At 40.2% G+C, this 14682-nt stretch overlaps 1 pseudogene; it reads left to right on the top strand.

Moving 5' to 3' along the window:
* Positions 1–7024: 7024 nt before the first annotated feature.
* Positions 7025–7752, top strand: LOC133707130 (uncharacterized; annotated as a pseudogene).
* The last annotated feature ends 6930 nt before the right edge of the window (positions 7753–14682 follow it).

The raw sequence follows: 14682 nt of genomic DNA, 5'->3' as shown, positions 1-14682 counted from the left end.
ATGCGTTTTCTGATATCGCTAAAGTGACGAGATCACACATACCTGTTGTAAACGTGCCTGCAAGGATTGATGTCCCCGAAAATGGAGGACATGACGCCATACCTAGGGGAATAAGGCACGGCGCCACCATCCCTACTAATGATGGTGTTGTGGCTAAGGCCGGGCTCCCTGCAAGGAAGCGCGGGATGCCCAAAGGTGCGATGGATTCTCGCCCAAGAAAGAAAGCGAGTTTGGCACAAAATGATCCATTAATCATTGATATAAATAACCCGTCTCATGAAGATATTTCAGATTATGGTTATGTCCAAGAGACATCATTGGGGGATGCTCCAATGTCAGAACCAACTCCAGAGAACAGAGACATCTCCATGAATTACACTAGTGTACATGAGACGATGAATAGGGATTCTATTATCCTTGATGATGCCTTTGCATATTCTGTTGCAAAAGGAATCATAGAACATGATGATATCGAACCTCGCACCGTTGAAGAATGTCAACGAAGAGCGGATTGGCCTAAATGGAAAGATGCGATCCAGGCTGAATTGGATTCACTAGCAAAGAGACAGGTATTTGGGCCAAGCGTACGAATCGTTGTAAAGTAAGGGAAATATTTGAAACCTTGATTATCGTACCACGGGGATTAGTTGTTGGACCTAACCGAGAGTACATGAATCAAGTCAATCATTGACTTCATTGACTTGATTCATGTACTCTCGCAAGCGTACGAATCGTTGTCAAGTAAGGGAAATATTTGAACCTTAGTTATCGTACCTCGGGGATTAGGCGTTGGACCTAACCGAGGTAATTGGCACTAGAATGACTTAAAAGCATACAATGAAAAATAAAAATAAAATAAAATAAAATAATATTCACAAGGCACCAAGCCTCGGCAATGCTCGGCTTAACTCACACTAAGCTTAATCAAAGCCACTAACTTGTAGCCCAAATGAGTTATGCACAATGGAAGGTAGAATTTTGTTTGGGAGTTTTGAATTGAGAATTAACTAAATTAAATGGAAACTAAAATAAAAGCAAACAACTAATTATCAAGCAAGAAATTAAATTCGGATTTTAAATTAATGAGAACATGGAAGTGTCGGGTGATTCACACTAACTATCTTGCAAATATCGATACCAATTTCACAAATGCATGCATTTCCTATATGTGTCGAGTCCCGTATCTAGTACCGGTTAAGGTTACTAAACCAATTATCTTTTCGGTGTATTGACTATGCCGGTTAAGGCCACAATCAACTCTCTAATTTGGGCATTACGCCGGTTAAGGCCGCAATATCCAAAATTAGAGGCCTAGAGAGCAAGATAATAGAGACCCAAGCAAGCTTAGCTATAATTAAACTAGCTAATGGTTACCACACTTAAATCCTAGATGCCACAAGATTAATAAGTTGTCAATTTATCAATCTACTCATCACAATTGCCCACAATATAATTTCAAAGGGTGACAAAGCCTAGAAACATGTTTCTAAGGACCAATAAATTCGGATTTAAAGCATACACAATGGAAATTGCATTTATTAAAATTAAAGCATCAATATTTATACAAGATGAGTTAGGGCTTCACAACCCTAACTCCCAAAATTGAACTACTCACTCATAATTAAAACAAGATTTAATATCAAAACCATGTACAACTAAAATAGATGAGAAGAGAGAGGATAAGCTTTGCTTAATTTCAACAATGCTAGAAAGCAAAGAAAACTAAGCTAGCTTGAATCCTCCTAACTACCCCAAGATGAAATTAAGGTCTTGATGATCTTCCTTGATGAAATTTGAGAAGAGCCCAATAGTTTAATGTGGAAGAGTGAGTGAAATGGGAGAGTGGGTGAGAGAAACTGGGAAGGAATGATAAATGGAGGTGGGTGTGTGTTTCGGCACTGTTGAGAAGAAGGAAGAGAGGGGGTCTGCGGCTAATTAATGGGTGAGGTTATGAATAGTCTCGGTATGTGACTGCAAAAGGAGAAGAAGTGGATGATGAATGGATGGCTGTGATTCAAGGGAAAAATTGGTGGCCTGCGGCTAGGATTGACTGGAGAGAAAAACACGTGATGGGGCTATTGTTTTTGTGAGTAGGAGGAAAGGATGCACGTGGTCTGCGTGTGTATTGGCAGTAAAAGAAACAGAGAACTGCAGCTGCCCCTCCTTGCATAATTAAACCCTAATGTATAATTATATTGCTGCCATGTGTCACCAAAATCATGGGTTTTGGACTCTTTCAATTAAGGAAACATGCAGCTAACGTCCAGCCCATAATTGTCCTTAATTGACCTTTGGTTAATTAAGACTAATGGTTAATTAAGGATGTTTTGACGAAGAGTTGACTGCATCGATCTTTGTTAAAAACTCCACCTTTGCTATGATGATTTTGCACACTTTGCTTTCAATTTCAGCGACTCCGCTTATTTTCTACAAGGGGAGGTATGATGTCTATTCGATCTCGAAGAGTGAAGGACGTGTTATACTGTTTTTCTCCTCCTCGAAGTTGTTTTTGTCCCACAGAGTTTTTCACTCGAGCAAGGTTTTTAACGAGGCAACGTTTGAAGCGTCACCACCAAGTTTGAGCGGCACAAGGGGGAGTGTTGAAGAATGTTGACTTTAGTGTGTGTCTTGTCAAATTAGGTTTAGTTCTATAGTAGTAATAGGACAGAAGGTTCTAGATTCCTAGTTCTAATCGGAATAGGTTTCCTTGTATCACAAGACAATGTACTTTGTAATCCCTAGCTATCTATAGGGCTTCTATTATCAATAATAGAACACACAATTCTCTCATCAATCTCTCTTGCACTCCAATTTCCTTAAACAACTATCGCTTTCTTTCTCTCCATCTTCTTCTCTTCTGTTTCTCTTCGTCTTCTTTTAGCTTTTCTAGGCGATTAGAAAAGCAACCATATTAAGTTATCAACAATTATATTGGCTTATCTTGATTTGTTCAACCGTGACCATTACCAGGCTGATGAGCTTGCCCTCAAGTGATCTTTTTTAGGAGACTTTTGATACAGCCCAGTAAAGGCATAAAATATTAAAATGAAGCCACTTAATGCAAGAACTTGGATCTTTTTCTGATTAATTGTTTTTGTTCAAAAAGTTTTCCATCCGTTCATGTTTATGGGCAATGCAGTTCTAATGCAAGGTCATTGTTTTGCGTGATTTCCTTGCCAAGGTCCTGTAATTTTTTTTTGTTACATGGGAAGAGGAGATTCTTATTTCTTGTAAGTGCACACAAATCATCAAGGTAAACTTTAGTGACTTGTGGAAGAGGAGATTCAAGAAAATGAATCCCACCATTAGTAGCTTGGAAAGACCATCGGCGTGTTCATTTCACGGTAAACATGATGAATTGTACATTGCCGAAAAAGTTCATTCAGAAGATCCTGTAATTTTTCAATATCTGATGGAATTCCTGCAAGTATACAGGGTGGATGTAGTATAGTAATGGAAGAGAAGGGGTTGTCGTTCCCACGAGGATATTAAGTCAATTCACAATATGAAAGCCTAAATTAATTAAAACTAAAAACACACAAAACAAGAAACACAAATTGACTAAAACAAACAATGACTCAAACTAGGATTTATGATTTTCACGGTTTTGAAAGAGATTATGATAATGGAAAAATTTCTTGAAAACAAAAACTTAGAAAGTAAATCTAAATAAATTGGAATTGAAAAGAGTTTCTAATGATTAGAAGTGAGAACGTGATGATGATGAGCCTAGGGTGTCGGAATCAACCACAAGCAATCTTATCTACGTTTTGAACCAACCAATGGATTCTTTCGTTTCTCCAGATGATAATTCCTGTATCTAAGTCCTTCTCAGGTACTCTAGACCATAGTTTTCCTTAAGTGCATGATTCTCTCCCTCTCGGGTAAAGGGCGTATATCCTAACTATGCAGTTTATCATTCTCAGGTATAAATTTAACATGCAGGACTCATTACGTTTTAGAAAACAAGGAAATCAAGCAAATCATTATTCTTTCTCAAGTAATAATGTAATTTACAATTCTTAATCACATGAAGCTAATTTGAATTATATTGCAGCTATGCCTCAAATTCATCTTCTGATAACTAGATGCAAAGCCCTAAAGGTCGCGAATCAATAGAACTTTAACATAAGCAACAATTCAAGCAGAGATTAAGAATTCATCTGAAAAGAAACTAATAATCCATCAATTGAATATCAAAACATGTAAACAATCATGCTAGGGCCTCATCCTAGCCCTAGAAAAGGAGTTTAGCTACTCATGTTCAAAGAAAACATAATAGAAAATCTTAAAAACATAAAAGAACTTGTTAAATGGAGATGGAAGGTGAACAGGGCGATGGCAGCAGCTTCCTTTGATGAAAATCTGATATTGAATGGTCCTTCTCCATCTTGACACATTCTCCTTTTATAAGATGCAACTTTTCCTTCTTGCTTTAGGCCTCTGGAACTCCTTAATAACTTAGCACAAAAGAAAGGTGATGTGGCACTTCTAGAATTTCAAGGAAACATATGTTGGGCTCTCAAACGGTCCATAATGCCATATCAATTTTCCCAGAATTTTGCTAAGTCATTCAGGTCTTGAAAACTCGAGCTCTTGGAAACACATTGCAGATTCGCGCATTGACTGAACTGCCTGTATTTAAACTGCCATATCTCCCTCTAGAAATATTGAAATCACGAACCGTAAAATTCTCCAGAAACTAGACATTCGGGGCTTTCCGTACATATAAGGCTCGTTTTCTGGTTGTCTCTGGATCAGTACAGTTTAATCCTCAAAGTTAGCTGTTCTGCAGAGGCTGCTTCAGTGTTTTTTAGGATTGCAAAGCACCCTTCAATCCGTTTCCTCTCTTTTTGCTTCTTTTTCTCATCCTTGCTCCTCATACCTATAAACACACTAAACTAAGTAAATGAACCATAAACAAGGAGAACTAAACATAAATATCAAGATTAAGGAGCACAAAAATATTGGAAAATATAAGCACATCAATATCTTAAATATTATTATAAATTTCTGAAGTCAGAAAAATTAAAAATTACTAGCCGAAGTTATGAAAATACTTTACCACCTTGAAAAAACACTTAAAATGCTTTACCACCTTGAAAAAACACTTGAAGCGCTTTTTTTTTTAAAGAAAAAAAAAAGAAACACTTAGAAATTTTTGTTTAGCTAAAGCACCAAATAACAAAAGCACTTAAAAGTGTTGGGTGTAAACCTAGTCGCAACTGCTCTATCTCCTTTCACCTAGGGTTAGGGTTTTGATTGCATAGCCTCCTCTCTTTCGTCAATGGGAATTGATGCAATGGCAGCCCGCTTGGCCTCCTCCTTAGCCTTGGCTGATGGGAAGAAACCGATAGACCTGCATCCATCCAAAGGGTTGAGACAACCTGAAGCTTTCATGGTTGGAAAACTGCTCACGGCGCGGGAATATTCAAGTCGCTCTTTCCTTGGAATGTTCCGGTCTGCATGGAGGATCAATGGCAGACTGAGTGTCGAAGAAATCGGAGAAGATGATAGGGTCTTATTCACTTTCACAGACCCATCTGATGTGGATAGGGTTTGGAGAGGAGGACCATGGGGCTATAACAGAGCTCCGATAGCCCTTGCGCCATATGATGGCTTCAGTCCCGCAGCGGAGATACCACTAAAGAAGTCACCCTACTGGATGACGCTGCAAGGTGTGTTGCCGGTGTTCAGATCAGAGCGTATTATGCTCTTAATCGGAAACACGCTGGGCGAATTCAAGGAGTTTGATCCACTGACATTTCGGACCCGAGTCCTACGCATCAGAGTCGAGATCAAATATGCAAAGCCCCTACTGTTTCGTCGCCGTTTCTAGGTAGAAGACGAAGTCCAGTTCATAGGGAAATTCAGGTACTCTAAACTGTTTGGTCGGTGTGGCAGCTGTGGCCTAGTTACCCACGTCGGCCTTCCCTATTCAGGGTCGGAACTGGTTGAAGATAGTGATACACCGGTGGGGTGGAGGCGCAACCAACGGCTCTGGCGGTATTACGGTGTCATGAACCAAACCCTAATGCTAATAGAGTTGTGGTGAACAATCAAACCTTGAAGACAGGTGCGCCAATCTGTGGTGGCCATGCGTCGCCATCGAAGACAGGTGCAGATCAGAGAATTAAGTGAACCAAGGCTCAATGAGGATCTAATTATAGGACAACGACGATCTAGGGAAAATGATGAGGTAACTATTTCTCCAAAAAAATTAAATTTGAGTCTTGCTATTAGAAATAAAATTTTGGATGCAGTGACTATGGGCTTGTTGGAGGGACCTTCCAACAACAATGACCAACCAAAGAGGAAGAGAGGACTCCCTCTTGGCAGTGTAAACAAGCTGCCATATGGAATAGCAGGGAAAATAAAAAATGCAAAGAAAGATGGAGAACCAGAAAAGGCAAAGAGCAAGAAGACCAACCTGATGCCGAGGTTGTTGGCTGCTGATGAGCCTGAGACAAGCAGTAGCTTTAACCCTAAGGGGAAAGGGCAAGTGCTTGCTTAAGGTATTAAAATTCAAGACATTCTGAACTTCAAGCCTTCTCAAGTGGGAGTGATTTCTATACGCTCTTCTAAGATGTTTCTAGTCGATATGTGTACCACAATTGAGTGTTGGCAGATTAGGCTAGGTGATTAATTTTGCCTTAGAAAGCGAAATTATTCTTACTTAGTTTGTTGGCTTGCTATTTCAGCGAGCAACCATTTTAAATTTTAATGAGTTTAGGTGTGACTTAGATAGGTTATCCAGTCTATTTCTGAATTTTCTTATATAAGTTCTATTATACTCTGACCTGTTTTCATGGCTTTGATATCTAATAACATCAAATCCTATTAAAAAAAAAAAAAAATAACAAAAGCACTTTAAATAAGCTCCTAAACAGAGGAGCCAGTAATTAAAAAATAACACAACGACATGTCGCTGGTTATGTGATCCGAGCCACATCCCATTAAGTCATTAACAACGATCAAAGGGAGGCAGCGTCTCACCGGGCTGAAGTCTACAACCCACTGAGTCATGAAGTGCCGATCTATCGCGTGCATATGGTCCGCCACGCCTCCCTCTCACCGAGTCACCGCCGCCGCCGTGCTTCACCACCCCCCACTCTCTACATCGGCGGATCCGATGGCTCCCTCATCTGGTGGAACCTCCACTCCTCTCATTCCACCTGGCCATCTGTTTCTGAGAGTGAGAATAAGGACTCTCTGAGAAATACTGAGCTAAACTCCATCTTCGGCGCGTTGATAAGTGCTTGTGTTGATGGCATGCTGTGTGTGTGGAGTAGAAGCAGCGGGCATTGCCGGCGAAGAAGGAAGTTGCCGCCTTGGGTGGGCAGTCCTTCCCTGGTTAGGACATTGCCTTCGAATCTGCGGTATGTGTGTGTTGCGTGTTGTTTTGTTGATACTGTCCATTTGAATGACCATCATTCGGTTGAGTCGAGTGAGGTGTTAGTTGATAGGGAGGCTCAGAATAAGAAGCCTTCCAAATGCACTGTGGTTATTGTTGATTCGTATACGCTTAGCATTGTACAAACTCTTTTTCATGGAAACTTGTCCATCGGGTCATTGAAGTTTATGGATGTAGTTTCGTTGACCGAGGGTCAGGAGATGCATTATGTAATTATGGCTGATTCATTTGATCGGTTACAGTTGGTTTCGCTACCAAAGGAGCCGCACCAAGATAGGGAGGGAGCGAGGGACTGGTTCGCATACAAGTTCTCAGATGGAAAACACGGTTTGTGCTGAGGGATTAAGTGAGGGAGGACAAGTAATGTCAATAGCGACCTGTGAGAATGTTATTGCCTTTGTGTTAAAAAGCCGCTGCGTATTTAGGCTGTTGCCTACTGGTACTGCAATAGGAGAGATTTCTTTCGTGGACAACAATCTCGTTTGTAAAGAAGGTAACTTCACTCAGTCACATTTTGTGGGAGGGATATTTCTTAAAACTGAAGATGCTGCTGATCTAGAAGCCCAAGAACCCCATGGAATCTTTTCAAGAACTTTTGCTGTTTGGAATAGCACAGGTCTTTCAATTGTCTACTTGATATCCCATGTCAGAGATACTTTCAAGTGCGAGCGTCTTTGTGAGATCCCTGCTTCCTCTTATCCCCTAGATGTGAGACTATCAGTCAGCTTCATTCAGTTGAGCCATTATATTCTTCGGATTGAATCAGTTTGCTTAATTGGCAAAGAACATTTGCAGTGGAAACCCCGCATCACGATATGGTCTACATGTTGGAAACATGATGACCATGGTAAATTCAGCCTATCATTTAAACTGCATGGAGTAGGCCGTTCTTGTGGAATATTCTGTAAATATTTACTTTCCTTGTACGTACGTGTAGATTACGTATTCTGTATAGTTGTAGGAGATTTTTTCCTATTAGGATTACTCTTGTATCTCTTTATATACCTCCTATTTTGGAGATGAATATTATCGAAGTATTCCAAACACATCGAATTCTTATTTTCTACTTGGTATTAGATCAGGTTCAATCCTTGAACTTGCACCGTACTTTTTTGAAACCCAAAACCCGAATCCCGAAGAACAACAATTCTTGAATCATCACCATAGGCCTAAACTACCGCACTGAAATTGTTGCAACCTTTTTTGATTAAGTACTACCAGACAAGTTTTTTTTTTGGATTAAGTTCTAGCAGACAAGTTCTTTTTGATTAAGTATTAGCCACAAGTTCTTTTTGATTAAGTACTAGCAGACAAGTTCTTTTTGATTAAGTACTAGCCGACAAGTCCTTGCAGCCTACTTCTTTTCGCCTTGCTGCATACTTCTCTTTGGGTCACGTACATGTTGTTATTTTTCCTTAATGCCACTCTTGCTCTCCACAACATGCCTCCAATCATCAACCATTATCATTTCCTTGAACGAATCTAACTATACCATTTGGGCACCTCTTATGAAGAAGAGGATTGGAGCACGAGGAAAGGTCGGTTACCTTACTAGAGCCAGAGTTGCACCAGATGAGAACTCCCCTGAATTTGAAGTTTGGGCCATGGTGTAATACCCCGAAAAATACAAATTAAATTCCGTGGATTTTTAGAAATGATTTTGTGGTCGTGGGCTCGAGTACGAAGCTTGGAGAGGTTGTGGAATTAGTTTGAACGATTTTATTTTCGAAAACGAACGTTATTTAGGGGCTCGTGAAAATTGACTTTTTATACGTTTCAAATTTGGAAGAACTTCCTTCATGAAAGTTGTAGAGCTAGTCGATACGATCTCGTGCATATGTGGAACGCAATATTCGGAGTTCGTATGAATAAGTTATGAATTTTTGAAAATTGATATTTTTCTATAAATACCAAAAAAATCCGAATTATTTCATTAAGGACGAAAAAATTCCAATTTTGCGTTTTGGCCCCCGGATCTCTCTCTCTCTCTCGGCCTCAGATCCGCCGAGTCAAACGCGACCCGACCCTGGGATTTCTCCCCCCTCCGGCCCTGGACCCGGGCTCCCTCGCGATCGCCGCTACACGCCCAGCCTCTCCCCTGTGCCGCCTTGACCCTCCGCTGCCCCGAACGCTGGATCGAAGCTCTCCCAGAGCCCAAAACCAACCCGGCCGGATTTTCAGTTTTCCGGCGTTGCACGGGCGGATCTTCTCCATTTTCGTGATGTCCTCTTCCCCCTGATCATCCCCATATAAGCCTTGCATGACGATTTTGAGTGTGGAGCAAAAGATCATCAGTTGAAGTTTTGGACGTCCCTGATTCGATCTGCAAGTTGATCGTGTGGCCGAGATTAATCCAACTTCCAAGCTCGATCTAGCACGATCTAGACCGAATCTCGCTTAGCTCCAGGTATGAAAGTCCATCAACTCATCATTTTGAACAAGTTTGTAGTTGATGAATTTTGCATCGGAGGTGGTTGACCGGTGTTGACCGCCGCGTTGACCACCCATTGACCGCCGCTTGTGGTGGCGCGTCGGACCATATTTTCAGTTTATATTATCTGGACGGTGATCTATGCATCCTTACGAGCGTTTTGATATATCACAAGGTTATTTTAGAAAAAGTTGATAAATAGTGGATTTACGTTTTGACGTTACTATTTACGGTTTTTACTTTTTATCTTCGGTTTACGATATGCGGAGATCAGACCATCGGTTTTGCTTCAAATTTTAATATGTTAATCGTATGACTGTCCCGATGACTTTGTGAGGTCAGGGGCGATGATCCGACCATTGGATCTTCGTATAATTGTGAAATAGTGATTGGGAAGGCGATTCATGAGAATCCGACCGTCAGATTTTCATATAAAATTATGGAGATGTTAGTAAGGGAGATTCAGGAAGATCTGACCGTTGGATCTTCGTGATAATTCTTGGAGGATGATCCTAAGGGCGATCCGTGAGGATCCGACCGTTGGATCATCAATTAATTTCGATCCGACCGTTGGATCATTATTAAGTTAAAATCTGACTGTTGGTTTATCGTATAAGTGTGGTTTATGAATAGTTTGCTAAATTAAGATCATATCTGATTAGGTGATTGACGGATAGAGTTGGTGGACGATTCGGATTGATATATTTGGCTTTTTAGAAGACGCAACTGGATTGAGGTGAGTAAATCTCACATGGTTCATTTACGAACCAAAATTCAAAGATTTATGTCCAATTGTGAATGTGTGGAAATTGTTTTAAGAATTGAATATTTGTTTTGAAATAATATGAACTCGATCGACTACAGTTCATAGGGCTGCGGCTCAAAGGTATGAAAATGAATTTAATTATAAAATGAATTTATTGTTTTTACTGCATGTGAACTATAGTTGGTATTAATAGGCATTCCTATGTGAATATATATATATATATATATGTATATATATTATCTACGTGAAAAATATATATTTTTTCATATGAGATTATTCCTAAGTATATGTCTGTATATGTGTGTGTACATATACATATATACGATCTATGATTCATTAAGATTGTATTTTGTGAAATTGATTATGTCTGAGAAGTACAATTGTGAAGCCGGGTGATTAGTACTACCCCGTGCTTAAGTGAATTACTGGTAAGTTGTTTTATGTGGAAGTTAAGCTGTGGGCCCTAGTCCCTTCAGATAGTGCACTATTATACTTATAGGAAGAAAGTGTCGACCTTGAGTATACATACTTTGGTAGTGTCCTCAGTATGTTGCTGCTTACCCGTGCTTTGGTATAGTACGTCGGACCCTAGCACGTGGATTTATGAATTGTAACCAGTCAATCTGGCTTACCCATGCTTTGGTATAGTGGACCCTAGCATGTGGATTTATTATTTGTTACCAGTTAATCTGAAAATTCACTAAGAAGAAAAATGTACTTATATTATGCTTACCCATGCTTTGGTATAGTACGTCGGACCCTAGCATGTGGATTTATGAATTGTTACCAGTCAATCTGGCTTACCCGTGCTTTGGTATAGTGGACCCTAGCACGTGGATTTATGAAATTGTTAATTTGAATTGTGCAATTCTTAAATTTACTCATACGGGCTTCAAAAGCTTACCGGGTTTGTATTGTTGCAATCCCGGTACACCATTCAAACGGTGTAGCGGATAATCCTGCAGGTTAGGAGAACCAGGGCGGTGATCGTGCGGTTTAGAGTATTAGTATTTGATTTACAGCATTTGTATTTGTGAGGTGAGTTATGCTCATTTGAGCCTTACAATTTGTTTTGGTGAGAGTGTGCTGTAATAAATAACTTGAGGATTTGGTTTATGTTTTATTGAGTGGTGTGAGGTGTGTTTGTTTCTGAGAAAAAAAAAATTCACAACGTTATTTGTAATTGTTATTATTCATGTTTTGGATTTGAATCCTTTATTCAAAATTCGGGGCGTGACACATGGACAATGAAAAAGTGAAGAGTTGGCTCATTGATTCCATGGAGCCATCACTCATGAATCGATATTTCCGACTCCCAACAGCCAAAGATGTTTGGGAAGCTGTTGAGAAGACCTTATATGATGATTATGAAGAAACAAGGATTTTTGAATTAAACAAGAAGTGCTTTGGAGCAAAACAGAATGGTCGGACTCTTCCTACCTACTACAATGAATTGGTGGGAATGTTTCAGGTGATTGATCATCGTATGGCCTCTCAAAATAACACGGTGGTTGCAGTTGTTCAAGAAACTACTGCCATGGCAAGGATGCGAGTTCACATGTTTCTTAGTGGACTCGATTCAGAGTATGATCAAGTCCATGGTGAGATTTTGCGCAAAGACCCGAAATTTGACTTGGAGCAAAGCTATGCCTATGTTCGGAAGGTGCATTCTGAGAGGCAGGCAATGGGATACGCCTCTGAGTCCTCTGTCATGGCTGTCCAAAGCAAACAGGGCCCTTCCTCAGGTTTCTCAACATAGCATCGCCTTCCGGGTAAACCAAATCCATAAGCAAATACAAAGTGTCCAGTTTGTGGAGATTTGGGTCATAGCAAGCAAAGGTGCTATGAAGTAATTGGCTATCCTGATTGGTGGGATTTCACCAAGAAACCGCGAAAGAACCTTGGAAAAGCTGTTGTGGCTACTACAGAGGAAAAACAGCCATCTAGTGCCTCCGCTAATGTAGCACAGTCATGTATGAAGGGTAAGGTATCTATGAATAGTTCTTGGATAATTGATACATGTGCGTCTGACCATATGACTAATGATCCTAGTCTCTTAAAAAGTATGAAACCTTCCTCTCAAAATATTGTTTCTACTGCTGATAGTACTCCAACTCCGGTTACCGGAGAAGGCTCTGTTATCCTATCTGACACATTAACCCTTGATTCTGTGTTGGTTGTTCCTTCATTGACATATAATCTCCTATCTGTTGGCTAAATTATTCTAGCACTAGCATGTATTGTGACCTTTTATCCATCTTTCTGTGTGTTTTAGGACATTCTGACTCGGCGGATTCTTGGTTATGGTGTTAGAAGGGGGGAAACTCTACTACATGGATCTGACAAAAAGTGGAGAGCAACAGTTGTTAAGACAAGTGAATCAGGTCAATAAAGTAGAGAAAGCTAAGGAAACAGTGTGGTTGTGGCATCGTCGTTTGGGTCATCTATCTTTCAGTTATCTTAAGAAACTACAACCTCATTTGTTTTTGGTTGTTAGTGATTCAGATTTTCGTTGTGATGTATGTGAACTGGCGAAGAGTCATAGAATTTCGTATTCACCTAGTCTTAACAAAAGTCTCATTCCATTTATGAAGATTCATTCTGATGTCTTTCTGGAGCCCGATATTATGTTACTTTTATTAATGATTGTACTCGTATGACTTGGGTATCTTTGTTAAAGAACAAGAGTGATGTGTGTTCCATGTTCAAAGATTTTCACAAAATGGTGTCTACACAGTACCAACAGGCTATTCGACATCAGACATCAAATTCATACACTCCTCAGCATAATGGGTTGGCAGAAAGAAAGAATCGGCAATTGCTTGAAGTTGTCCGTGCCTCCTTGTTTGGCATGCATGTACCTCGTGAATATTAAGGGGAAGCTGTGAAGTCCGCTGCCTACCTCATTAATCGTACTCCCTTTCTGGTGATTGAATTTCAAAACCCTCAGCAGCAGCTTCAGAAACTTCTTTCACTTCCGTCGTTACCTAACTTGGAACCTCGTGTGTTTGGATGCGTAGCCTATGTTCATATTCCCAAGCCTCAACGCAACAAGCTTGATCCCCGTGCCCGTAAGTGTATATTTATTGGTTATGCTGAATTCCAGAAGGGCTATCGGTGTTATGATCCTCTTACTGGTACCATACATGTCTCTCTTGATGTTGCTTTCGAGAATTCGAGCCCTATTATTTAGGGAGAGTTTTAGAGTCTTCCCTTCAAGGGGATAGAGGTTGTGAAGGAAATCCTCGGGATTTATTTGAATTTGAAGAACTAGAAGCCTTGGAAGAGAGATTTGGAGTTGGGAATTCTCCGGCATTAGTAGACAACGAAAAAGAGACAGGAAAAGAAAAAGGAGAGTCTGGGGACGTCACAAACGAGAAAGAAAGAGAAAAAGGAGGGTGTGACGTTGGAAACAAGAAAAAGGGAGAAGAAAGGGAAAAAGGAGAAGAAAGAGAAAAAGGGGACGTTGGAAATAAGAAAGAAAGAGAAAAGGAAGAGTCTGGGGACATTGAATCAATTGGTCGTGGACCAGTGGGGTCCCCAACTTACCAAAACACATGCAGCCGGCGTCATGACCCATGCAAGCGCCAGGAAAGTGACAACGATGTTTCAATGCGTCCTGTAATGCATGAAACGTCACAAGCTGACGAATTACTCATTGACCAGCCCAACTGTGATACACCTAATGAAGATAATATAATTCAGAGTTCTAATCTGTCAAAATTTTCCCCCCTCTCTACATCGTCAACTGAAGAATCCGCTGCTAATGTCCCTCCTCAGGTACCTTTAATTTCGAATGAATCATCTGGGGTAGATAATATTGAGCCTAGGAAATCACAGAGGGTTACCAAGGGTATTCCTAAGAAACAATATGAACCGGACATCAAAACCAAAGCTAAGTATCCTACAGCTAATTACATGTCTAACCATAGGTTGTCTGGATCACATGCACTTGTTGTTGATCAATTATCCACTGTATCTATTCCTAGTAATGTACAAGATGCTTTGGCGGATCCTAAGTGGACTCAAGCAATGAATGAAGAACTAGAGGTTTTGCATAAAAACTTGACT

The sequence above is a fragment of the Rosa rugosa genome, chromosome 4 (genome assembly GCF_958449725.1).
Source record: "Rosa rugosa chromosome 4, drRosRugo1.1, whole genome shotgun sequence".
In the NCBI taxonomy this organism is placed as follows: domain Eukaryota; kingdom Viridiplantae; phylum Streptophyta; class Magnoliopsida; order Rosales; family Rosaceae; genus Rosa; species Rosa rugosa.
This window is presented reverse-complemented; position numbering and strand designations above follow the sequence as displayed.